Here is a 10,387-nt window from a genome sequence, read left to right as displayed (position 1 = left end):
AGGGCCGTGTCCCTCAGAACTTTGGCAAGAGGAGAGGAGGCATGAACTTGAGTCTTTAACCTTGACTCCTTTGGGGGATAGGAAGGAGAGAAGCACATACAAATAGTAAAACAGTATTTATTATCATCTTCTCTAACTGATTGCACAGATGGGGAGACTGTGATGTCATCAGAGGAATTAAAGGGATATCTGACGTGGATCGAACTCCACTTAAAAGCTTTGTGACTGTGTGTCAACCTCTCAAATGGAGACAAGGCTTGTACCTACTTGACACCGCCTAGGCCAGGGTGAGGTGTTGAGGGTGCTGAGTTGGAGGAGGTGCTCACCTTCAGGTCATATAAGTGTGGAGCTGGCTAGACTACTGGTAACCCCACCCCCACTTGCATGACCCTGAGAGCTGGTTCCTTGCTCGCCTCCCCCTCCTCCAGGCCCTGCCATCCCACCAGTGGCTGTGAAGAATGCAGGAGGAAAAGCAAAGAGAAAAGAATGTTGCAGTCTGGGAACTGCAGGTTGCAACCCAATAGTGAGTCACGAAATCAATCAGGTGAGTGTATTTTTCTGCTGAGGCAGGGAGTTAACCAACCAAAGGAGTTCACTCTGTCAGAGTACCGAAGGCTAAAAGTCCAAGATCAGTGTGTTGGCAGGGTTGGTCCCCTCTGAGAACTGAGAGGACTCATTCCAGGCCTCTCTCCTTAGCCTGTGGATAGCCATCTTCCTGTTCATGTGGTATTCTCCCTGCATGCAAGTCTGTCTCCAAATTTACCCCCTCTATTGCCAAGCCACATAGGATCCTGTTCCAAGACCAGAGGTCGAACCCAGGGCCCCAGCAATGAAAGCACCAAGTGCTAACTACTGGACTGCCAGCGAATTCACAAATTTCCCCTTTTTCTAAAGACACCAGTCATATTGGATTAGGGCCCACCCTAAAGATTTCCTCTGTAAAGACCGTATCTCTGAATAAGGTCACATTCTGAGGGACAGAGGGTACCTCCTATGAATATGAATTTTTGAGGGATATATGATTTCAACATACTAATTTATGAATTTTTGAGAGGCACAGTTCAACTCATCACAGTGAGTCTTGACCACCACTGTTTAAAAACAAAGTAGAATACAATAGAAAATACCAGAATGCATGACACAAAGTAAGGATAGTTCAGTTCAGTTCAGTTCAGTCACTCAGTCGTGTCCAACTCTTTGCGACCCCATGGCCTCCCTGTCCATCACCAACTCCCGGGGTTCACTCAGATTCACATCCATTGAGTCAGTGATGCCATCCAGCCATCTCATCCTCTGTCGTCCCCTTCTCCTGTGAAATTTGTTTCACTTTATATATTGATTTGAGTTCTAGGTCTTGATGGAAAAGATACTTTTCAGTGCTCGTTGTGGTCGAAAACAAAGTGCCATTTGGGTGTTGGTAACCATCACACGGGGCTTCACTGGTGGCTCAGTGATAAAGAATCCACCTGCCAATGCAGGAGACACAGGTTCAATCCCTGGGTCAGGAAGATACCCTGGAGAAGGGCATGGCAACCCACTCCAGTATTCTTGCCTGGGAAATCCCATGGACAGAGGAGACTTGTGGACTATAGTCCATGGGGTAGCAAAAGAGTTGGAGATGGAAAAAAAAAGAGAGAGAGAGACATGATAGCGACCAGACAATAACTATCACATATCATTTTGTATTGCTTTTTAATTATCACAGGGGTACATCCTTCTCTGACAAGGAAATAAGCTCCTGGAGGGCAGAGGCATGTATCATCCTGTAAACACTGCTATGCAGCTAGAAAAACCAACAGTTTATCCTTGCTAGTCAATACAAAGACTACCATTTACCTCGTGTTTACTGTGTACCTGGGGTGGGCTGTTTTACATATACTCTCTTATATGAGGACTAAACTTAGTGATGGATTAAAGGCAGGGGCTTAGTACATTTCACAGCCAAGATTAATGCAGGCCACATTCAGGAGCACTGGACAGCAGCCTGGGATTTGTAGGTGGGGGACTGAGGGATCGGAGGAAAAGTTCACAGAAGTGTGGGAAGTGGCTTTGGGTCCCTAGGCAGCTGTGTCTCCCAGGCCTTTGCTCTTCCCCCCAAATTTCCATTCACCTTGATCCCAACTCACCATTTAGATTAGAGGGAACAGAGACTTGTCAGTTGGAAACTCCTTCAGTTTCCTGCTCCCTGACAACAGACATTTCAACAGGCAGGAGAGCCTGTCTCTTCCCCTGCCTAAAGGATGTTCCTCCATCTGTGCTCAGGACCTCACCTGCCTCCCCGGGCACTGTTCCAGTCATTGTCCCCTCTGTCCTCCAAATCTCCTGCCTCTCATTCACTAATTATTGCAGGCCATTTTCTTTTGGTCACACCTCACAGCTTGCAGGATCTTAGTTCCCTAACCAGGGATTGAACCTGGGCCCTCAGCTGTGAAAGTGCCAAGTCCTAAGCACTCGACCACCAGGCAGTTCCTTATTATAGCTCTTAACCCTCAACATACAAACACATTCAAATCCCTCCACCTTTAAAAATGTGAATTGAATTGGTAGCAAGCAATCTTCCCAAAATCTATGTCCAGTCAATTCAGTAACAATTTGTTGGGTGTCTGTTCTCAGGCTTTCATAGCCAAGACAGGGAGTCAGATTTGTTAACAATGGTATCTTATATCACAGCCCAGCATCATTAGGACTGTGCCTCCAGTGAAGCACAGGTGCCATGGGAGCCCATGGGAGGGGCACCTCAACTAGGTTAGGGGATAGCAGAGATCAGGGAGGTGACGCCCAAACTGAATCTTTTTTTTTTTTAGAAACAGTTATTTTCCATCAATCAGATTTCCGTTTTGGTGGAAGTTTGTGGACGTTCTACAAGTGTTTGGAAGAACAGCTTACTCAGTGGTGGTTACTACCCATTCAGTGGCCTGAGCGGTGGAGCTGCAGACCATTCTTCAGTGGAAGGCGGAGCACTCCAGTCTTCAGTGGGAGGCGGAGCACTCCAGTCTTCAGTGGGAGGCGGCGCACACTCCAGTCTTCAGTGGGGAACTGCTGAATAGGCACGGAAGGCGCCTGCACGCCTTCGGACCAGTCTGCTGCCTCAGGCTGAGTAGCAGTGAACTCTGGAGCTGGAGCAGCCCATTCACCCTGAAATTCCTCCTTGGTCACAGCCTTCTCAGCTGCTGCCTGCTCTTCTTTTTCAATCTCTTCAGGATCTCTGTAGAAGTAGAGATCCGGCATGACCTCCCATGGGTGCTCTCGGGTGATGGTGCCACGCATGCGCAGAACTTCCCGGGCGTGCATCCTCCACATCAGACCCGCTGAGTGCGCTCCCTTTTTAGGATCTCAAGTAGGATATACGAACTGAGAAAACAGAAAAGTCAAGTACTGCCTGAAGAGTTAGAAATATTGAAGAAGAGAGAAAAAAAAAAAAAGGTTATTTTTAAAATGTTTTCGCCTCTCGTTAAATAAGCTCTCATTCCTTAAAATCATACTTTTGTAGCAAGTATTACTATCCAACTCCACTCATTGGCCAGAGACCCTTGTGGTGTTAGTGAAAAACTTGCCCCTCGTGTAAAACACTACCTACGCTTGTGAGTTCATTGGCCAGCGGCCTCAACTCCAAGCTCTAACAATGTGCAGACAAACCGAATCTAAAAGGGAAAAAAGAAGTTATTCAGGCCAAGAACAAGAGGAAAGGTACATCAGGAAGGGAGTCTAGCATGTGCAAAAACATGGATGCTGTGGGAGCATGGTACCTCTGGGAATGGGTGACAGGTGGCACTGGGGAACAGCAGAGGATTTAGGGCAGGTGGGCAATATGATGAGATTGAGTAGAGAGACTACCCTGGTTGCCGTGTGGAGAATGGATTTAAACAGTAAATCTGAAACCGGGAGAACTGTTCAGGTTAATAATAATGAAGAAGAGTACCATATGGAGGAGGAGAAGTGAAGCATTGTGGAATCAACCTGGTTAGGAAGAGAAGGAAAGACAAGAGCCAGTGGGAAAGGAAAGAATAGAATCAAGGAACTGGAAGTCTCAACCAACCTAAAGATCAGACTTCCTGGGAGCAAGAGAAGGAAGGAATTGAAAGGTTGGCATGTGTAGTCAGAGACAAAGGGGTGAGATTCCACTGAGCTCTCCTGGGAGGGTGTGGTAGAGGCTGTGGCTATGGGAGTGAGTGGCTATGGCAAAATGGAAGTGAGTCATTGGAGTTGAAGAGACCAGGGTGCCGCTGGACTACCTGCATGAACATTGAAGCCACCTGGGTTTGCTAAAGACCTGAGGTGGCAAGGAAGACAGTGAGTCAGATGCCATAGTCTTTCTTCAAGGAGAGTGGGCAAATGACCAGGACATCCGTGGATGGCGGCAAAAGTAATAACTAACATTTAATGAGAGTTTATGTGTTACTTCAATTCCTGCTTTTTAAATCATCCAAGTACTGCACATTTTATCCTACAACAGTACTGTGAATTAGAACTATGTGCCCAGTGTGGTGAAGTGAAAGTCGCTCAGTCATGTCCCACTTTTTGTGACCCCAAGGACTATACAGTCCATGGAATTCTCCAGGCCAGAATACTGGAGTGAGTAGCTGTTCCCCTCTGCAGGGGATCTTCCTAACCCAGGGATCGAACCCAGGTCTCCCTCATTGCAGGTGGATTCTTTACCAGCTGAGCCACAAGGGAAGCCCAAGAACACTGGAGTGGGTAGCCTATCCCTTCTCTAGCGGATCTTCCCAACCCATGAATCGAACCAGGGTCTCCTGCACTGCAGGCAGATTCTTTACCAACTGAGCTATCAGGGAAGCCAAGTGACTAGTCAAATGTGACTATTTAATTTTCATGAAAAAAAAAAACAGTTCTTGGGACTTCCCTCATGGTCCAGCAGGTAAGACTCCACGCTCCCAGTGCAGGGAGCCTAGGTTCCATCCCTGGTCAGGAAACTAGATCCCGCATGCCGCAACTAAACTTCCCATGTTTCACAACTAAGACCCAGTGCAGCCACATACATACATAAATACACAAACATTAAAAAACAATCCCTCACATGTACTCGCCACATTTCAAACACTCAGCAGCCACATATGGCTAGTGGCTACTGTATTAGCACAGACATGGGACATTTCCTTCCATCATCACAGAAAGTTCTGTTGGATAGTGCTAGTAGCCCTTGTTTTACGGATCAGGAAGCTGCAGTGTGGAAAGTTTAAGTGATCTGCCCACAGCCAAAGAGCTGGCAAGCGAGCTGGGATTCGCATCCAGTTAGTCTGGCACAAGCCCTGTTGCCCTTAAGCAGTATGCCACACATCTTGTCAACGGAGCGTGCAATAGCTGACCCTTAAAAGGAAGAGGAATTTGTATGACTACCAAGGCAAGCACTGATGATGCCTGCTCAGCAGTGAGTCTTTCTCCCTTGTTGGCAAAGTCTGGATTATATACAGGTGTTCCCCTCCCATGCATTTAGGGGATGAATCTCATTGGTCTTACCAATCATGGTGTTTCCATTGTCCTGGCTAATAGGAGTTTGTGGGGAGCTTGGAAAAGATTTTGTTTTACTTCATTATGAAGACTACATGTGATGTCTGAGGAAAGAGACCATCAGCCATTGAGGACAGAGTAGCAGTGTGAAGAGGCAGAAAACTCTTAATGAATCAAGCAGTCCCAGGTCTGTTCTAGAACTCTTTGTTCCATCTACTTTAATTGGGTCTTCTGTTACTTGCTGCTCAGTGCATCCCTGAGACTTTGGTGGAGCCACACTGACTATAAGAAATGGTGAGCACAGAGCAGGCTGACTGTCCATGCTCCCGCAGTCATCCGACTTGTTCACTTGGGAGAATAAATGATACATCTTAAAAAAAAAAAAGTGTCCTCAGGGAAGAGCCACATTTCAGACAAGTAAAGAGGGACAAGGATAATCTGAGCCAAGAGTGGCCCAGGACCTTGTACAAGGAAGAGATTGGGGAGCAGCACAAGGGTGGTCAGGAAGAGGAAGGACTAGGCTGAGTGGAGAAGGGTAGGCGCCCACTGAGGCCTGCCAAGGATACAGGATATGAGCAATGGTGGTGTCAGCTGATCTCAAGTTCTCAAATGAAGCTCTGTGGCTGTCAGGGGCCAACTGTGGCCAACAGACCTTCACTCCACAGAAGGATAAGTAGAAGCCCTGGTGGGTGGGCAAAGGCGGGCGTCTCTGGATGGAGTCAGCTGTGGTCAGGATTGAGCCTCTGCAAGGACATTCTAGCCCTCTAACTAGCACTCTAATTACTGTCTTGCCTTTCTCTCTTCCCTGGAGCAGCCAGACTTCTTGGGAAAGTTATTCACATTCTCTGTCTTCCCTTCCTCACCTCCTCAGAACACCGCAAGCTGCCTACCACCTCCACCAGTCCAATGAAATTGCCCTGGCCCATGTCACACATGCCCTCCTAGAATAATGACCTGCCCCTGTCCTTCTCTTGCCGGACCATTCAGCAGTTTTCAACACTGCTAGCCACTCTTGAATGAGCACTTCCTCCACTGGTTTTCACGGCCCCTCTCTCCTAGTCTTCCTCCTACCTGTCTTGGTGCGCCTTCTCAGTCTCCTGTCTTCACAGGCTATCCTTCCTGTGTAATCTCATTCACACCCAAGGCTGCAGCATACACGGAGAAAAGCAATGTAGCATGGTAGTTAAAACCATGGCCTCTGGCGCCAGGCCACCTGGCTTCAAATCCTTGCCCTACCCGTTCATTTCTGTATGACATCTACACTCCTACCAAGATGTACATCATTATCCTCAACACACCCCCTGGGGGAGCCACTGTTCTGATTCTTTCCACCATAGGTTTGTTTTGTCTATTTTAGAATGCATATAAATGGAATAAAGCAGGATGTGCTTTCATGTCTGGCTTCTTTTACTCACTGTGTCTTGAGATTTATTGTGTTGTTGTATGTACCCATAATGTGTCCATTTTATTACTAATATCTCATGGTAGAGATATACCACAGATGCTTTGTCCTTTTAAAAAAAAAGATGATAGGCACCTGAGCCACAGCCAGTTTTTGGCTATCATGAAGAAAACTACTATGAACATTCTTCGAATCTTTGTGTAACCATATGTTTTCACTTCTCTTGAATAAATAACTAAGAGTATAATTGCTGGGTCATAGGGTAGGTATATGCTTAATATAAGAAGCTGCTATATATTACTCCAAATTTATAGCACATTCCCAACACTGTAAGAGAATTCCTGTTGCTCTACGTTCTCAGCGTTGGGTATTGTCAGTTTTTAAAAGTTAAACCGTTTTGGTGAATGTGGAGAATTATCTCACTGTGGTTTTAATTTGCATTTTCTTGATGGTTAGAGATATTGAGCACTTTTCTTGTGCTTATTGGGCATTCATACACGTTCTTTTATGATGTATCTGTTCAAATGTTTTGTCCATTTTTTTAAATGGGGTGTTTTTATTATTACTGTGTTATAGGAAATTTTATGTATCCTGAATACCAGTTCTTTGTGAAATCAATATTTTGCTTATTTTCTGGCTTACTTATTCATTTTCTTAATGGTGTTTTTTGATAAACAGACATTTTCAATTTTGATTTTTCCTACATCAATTTGTTTTCTTTTATGGTTATTGCTTTCTATAACATAAATTTTTACCTACTTCCAAGTCAGGAAGATAGTCTGTGTTTTCACTTAAAAACTTTATGATTTTAGCTGTTATGGCTTAGGTCTATGATTAATCTGAATTAATTCCTGCATATGATGTGCGGTAGGGGTCATGATTCACTTCTTATTGTTCCAACACAGTTTGCTGAAAAGATATTCCTTTCCCCAGTGGATTGCTCTGACATCTTCATCAAGATTAAATGACCTGTGGGACTTCCCTGGTCCAGTGGTCCAGTGGCTAATGCTCCAGCTCCCAACGCAGAGGAACTGGATTTGATCTCTGATTGAGAGACTAGATCCCACAGGCCAACTAAGAGTTTGCACACTGCAACACATGCTGCAGCGAAGATCGAAGACCTCGTGTGCCACAACTGAGACCCAGCACAAGCCAAATTTAAGAAAGGATTAAACGACCTTTAAGTGTGTTAGTCTATTTCCGGCTCTCTATTCTATCCCATGGATCTGTTTGTCAGACCTCATCCCAGAACTATAGTGTCTTGATTATCGTAGCCTACAAGTCTCAAAGTCAAGTAGTAAAGTCCTCTGGCATTGAGGAATTGTTTTTATTTTTATCTTTCTGTTAGCACTGGGATTTTAAAAGCTCCCCAGTTGATTTAAATGTGCTGCCAAAGTCTGAAAACTTGAGAACATTCTAATGTGAGCCACAGTTTCTAGACCCAGCTTTCCCTGTTGCTCTGTTACTATCCTCTAGGCCAACATGATAAGCGAATTAATATACTTGATCCTGCCTCTTTAGCCTGGAATCCTCTTCCTATTCAGTTCTGGGGCTGGTGCATTAAGGGCTTCATTCAATTTCTCACCTGGTTCCCCTCTACTTTCATTTATTTTTAATATTTATTTTTTATTTATTTGGTTGCATGGAGTCTTTGTTGTGGCATGTGGGATCTAGTTCCCTGACCAGGAATCGAACCCAGGCCCCCTGTATTGGGAGTGCAAAGTCTTAACCACTGGACCACCAGGGAATCCCCCCACTACTTTCAGATAAAAATTCTAAGTCTTTAGTGTGGCTAATATCACCTTTTGTGGTTAGGCTCTCTGATACTTCATCCATTATCTCCCCCAACAAGTACCTTAAGCTTCCACCATACCACATTTGCCTTAAGTGTTTCAAATTTCTTCATGCCTACATGTCTTTGCCTGTCCTGCAGCCTAAAACACCCTTTCCTTCTGTCATTGTTGGCCATCTCCTTCCTCTCTTTCAACACATAGCCTGGTATTATCCACTCTGCCCTGCTTTGACCCTCTTATCTGGGATTGGTATCCTGCCCTGGTTCCCATGGCCCTCTGTGCCATGTGCCTTTATCCCAGGCATTAAGGTCCTTTGTTGTAATTGTCAGTGATCTAGTTGCTCAACCCCATTAATCTGCACACACCTTGAAGGCTGAGACTGCATGTTTCCATCTCATCTCTAGTGCCTACCAATGTAACTGGCACATAAGTGAAAGCGAAGTCACTCAGTCGTGTCCGACTCATTGCAACCCCGTGGACTATAGCCCACCAAGCTCCTCCATCCATGGGATTCTCCAGGCAAGAATACTGGAGTGGGTTGCCATTTCCTTCTCCAGGGGATCTTCCTGACCCAAGGATTGAACCCAGGTCTCCTGCATTGCAGGCAGATGCTTTACCCTCTGAGCCACCAGGGAAGCCCATATGAGGTACCTAATAAATGTTTTTTAAATGAAAGGAAACCGGGCTCCAATCCACACTGTGATTTGAGGCAGATTCCTCAAATCTGCCTTTTCTGAGACTATTTCCATATCTACAAACTGAAAATAACACCTATGCCACAAGGTAGTTGTAAAACTTAAATGAAATAATCCATGTAAAATCTACTGCCTGGTCTTGGTATATGGAAAGTACTCAATCTTGGTTCTCTTCCCATCTTCCAACAAACCCTTCCCATTTTTCCTGCTTACACTTCTTTATCTGACCGCTAGGTGGTGCCAGCCTCTGGCCTGACATTCAATTCCAGGGCTGCCCTCTTAATGCCCCTTTCTCAGTGCCTGTTACACTCAGGAAAAGGAAAGTGGAAAGGAAAGTGAAGTCGCTCCATCATGTCCAACTCTTTGCAACCCCACGGACTGTAGCCTACCAGGCTCCTCCATCCATGGGATTCTCCAGGCAAGAATACTGGAGTAGGTTGCCATTTCCTTCTCCAGGGGATCTTCCCTGACCCAGGGATCGAACCTGGGTCTCCCACATTGCAGGCAGATGCTTTACCCTCTGAGCCACCAGGGAAGGAAAGGGACATGTTTAATAATCTGCTGGGAGATCCCAAGAAAACGAGGTATTCTCTCCACCAATTTCTTTGCCTGCTGTCACCATTCTTGATAACCTGATCATAGATTGCACAGAATTAATTCCTCTGTGGTTTCCCCTATTTGGTTATAATTCCAACCCAAGGATTTGAAGATGGAAAAAGCTTCTTTAGAGCAGAAGTGGGGAGAAAGAGAAGAAGTCGAGGCAGAGAGCAATCGCATAATGGGTGCTATAGGAGAAATACGGAGACAATTCTTACAGTCACATCCCATTTGATGGTAATCATGATGGTCTCCTTTACCAGTGCAGACACCCCTACCCCTAACACTCCTGTAAGTTCACCAACCTAACAATCAAGAGGTCCTAACACTGTGTGGATACAAATAAGTAAAGGGACATGATATCTGCCCATAGGGAGTTTATGGTCTGATGGTAGACACAAAATCACAAAATTAAGTGCCAAATTCTAGGTACT

General features: G+C 45.4%; 2 non-coding genes across 2 annotated transcripts; both read right to left on the bottom strand.

Annotated features, from left to right (window-relative positions):
• Positions 1-3,482: 3,482 nt before the first annotated feature.
• On the bottom strand, positions 3,483-3,631 carry LOC138079402 (small nucleolar RNA SNORA62/SNORA6 family). The gene has a single exon (XR_011144875.1). It is a non-coding gene; the product is annotated as a small nucleolar RNA SNORA62/SNORA6 family (small nucleolar RNA).
• Positions 3,632-8,542: 4,911 nt separating this feature from the next.
• Positions 8,543-8,615, bottom strand: TRNAG-CCC (transfer RNA glycine (anticodon CCC)). The gene has a single exon. It is a non-coding gene; the product is annotated as a tRNA-Gly (tRNA).
• Positions 8,616-10,387: the final 1,772 nt, after the last annotated feature.

The sequence above is a fragment of the Capricornis sumatraensis genome, chromosome 4 (genome assembly GCF_032405125.1).
Source record: "Capricornis sumatraensis isolate serow.1 chromosome 4, serow.2, whole genome shotgun sequence".
Taxonomy (NCBI): domain Eukaryota; kingdom Metazoa; phylum Chordata; class Mammalia; order Artiodactyla; family Bovidae; genus Capricornis; species Capricornis sumatraensis.
The sequence above is the reverse complement of the archived record's forward strand: the minus strand, read 5'-3'. Positions and strand labels throughout refer to the sequence as shown.